The following is a 2,047-nucleotide window of genomic DNA, read 5'->3' as shown; positions in this document are numbered from 1 at the left end:
GGGATGCTTAAGACTAGATGACAGTTGATGTGACTGCCATAGAAGAAACTAAAGCACCATAGATGTTGAGTTGGACCAAACACATGGAGAAAGTTTTTTTTGGACTATAATTCTATGGCTTCATAAACTTTTTGAAGACTAGTTATCCTATGAATACTTACATTGGAAGGTGAATTGGAAATCACATTTATCAAGAGTTTTGTATTCTGTATTTGACTTTATTTAAATGTCTGCATAATTTTTAAGAAGCCAAGGATGAGTTTTAGAAAGCAATTGAAAATTTGAAACAAATTCTAGGATTCACACAGGGCCAAGAATAGCTTATGTCCTACCAGCCACTGTTAAAGCCTCATAATATGAAGGCATCAAGTAGAGTCTACAGATTAGTACTATCTTAGTTCTGGTGCTACATTGCCTCTAACTCAAGGCTGCTCTGAATGTGCCCTAACAAAGTTCAAAACAAAAGACTTGAAAGAATGCAACTGATCCTAAATTGACTTTACACCAGAACAAAATCCAACATGATTTCAAGGGACAGAACCAAACCCAGTAAACAGCAAAAACAAAACAAAAAAAAATCACAATATCTATCATTCAATAAAAATAAAGCTTTTGCAAAGGAAGAAAATTGATTCAAAACCAGAAGAAAAAAATAAAACAATAGAAGCAGATCTCAAAGAGCAGAGATGACAGAATTAGGAGACAAAGACATTGAAATGGCCTTATAAATATATTTAATGGATTTAAGTAAATCAATGCATAAAATAAGCATCATAAGAAAAGAAATGGAAAATATTTTCAAAGGTTGAAATGAAAATTTTAGAGATGGAATACTTGAAATGTGAAAATACAAACAAACAAAAACACTAAATGGGATTAAAATCAGATTAGCCACTGTAAAAGATAAGGTTGGTGATCTTAAAGATATAAAAATATAATGATTCACAGAAAGAAAAAAGGAAAATAAAAGATCAGAGTATCAATGACCTGAGAGTATATAAAATAGCTTAACATTTGTATAATAATATTCCAGAAGGGGGAGATGAAGAAAAAATACTAGAAGAAAAACATTTGGCAAAACATTTTCCAAGTTTAATGAAAGCTATAATACTAACTCCAATGACTTGAATAATTTGCTATCCTCCTCTCAACACATGCACCAAAGTTGAGTCCATCTTAATCCTGATTGTGACCTTACCTACAAACAGAAAATTTGTAATGTAGTTAATCAAGATGAGATCATTAAGGATTAGGCTATAATTCAATTACCTGTGTTTTTATAAAGATAGAAAAAATTGGACATATATTCAGGTATGAAGGCCATATGAAAGCAGAGGGAGAAACTGGAGTGACTCAAGGCAACCACCTGAACCTAGACAAAGCAAGGAGGGACACTTCCCTAGGCCTTTCAGGGGGGAGTTGGTCATGCTGACACCCTGAGTTTAAATTTCTTTGTCCTGTCACTGTGAGATAATAAATTTATGTTGTTTTAAACCACCCAAATTCTGACAATTTGTTACAGTGTCTCTAGGAAACTAATAACTCACAAACCCAAGAAACTCAATTAACCCCAAGAAAAAGTAAACAATGAAAAATCATGCTGAGAGCTATCCTAACTACTTCAAAAATGAAAGTATTATGAAAAAGGCACACAGGACCCAACCTAGAAGACATCTAAAATGTCAGAGTTTTAATGATTTGAACAAAATTACAAATTACGTAGTTTTAGATTATAAGCCAAAGTATAACTTAAGTAGTCATAAGTCACCAATATAAATAAATGATTTAATAAATAATTAAATGGGGTAGAATAGGCATATTTGCTATACAGAAAAATTTCCAGTAATTTATGTACATCCTACTCCCTACAAGTATTCAACTATCTCTAAATATTGCCTATGCTTAGTGACTTGCTTCTAAAGAGTTTTGAAAGCTGTATGTGTGGTGTGGGTATAGGAGATAATTTTATAGTAGAGAAACCAAGCAACCACTATTTTAACCAGGTTATGAATATTAACATCATTAGGAATAGGGCATTTCCATGGCA

Source organism: Marmota marmota, unplaced genomic scaffold (genome assembly GCF_001458135.2).
Source record: "Marmota marmota marmota unplaced genomic scaffold, marMar, whole genome shotgun sequence".
Taxonomy (NCBI): domain Eukaryota; kingdom Metazoa; phylum Chordata; class Mammalia; order Rodentia; family Sciuridae; genus Marmota; species Marmota marmota.
This window is presented reverse-complemented; position numbering follows the sequence as displayed.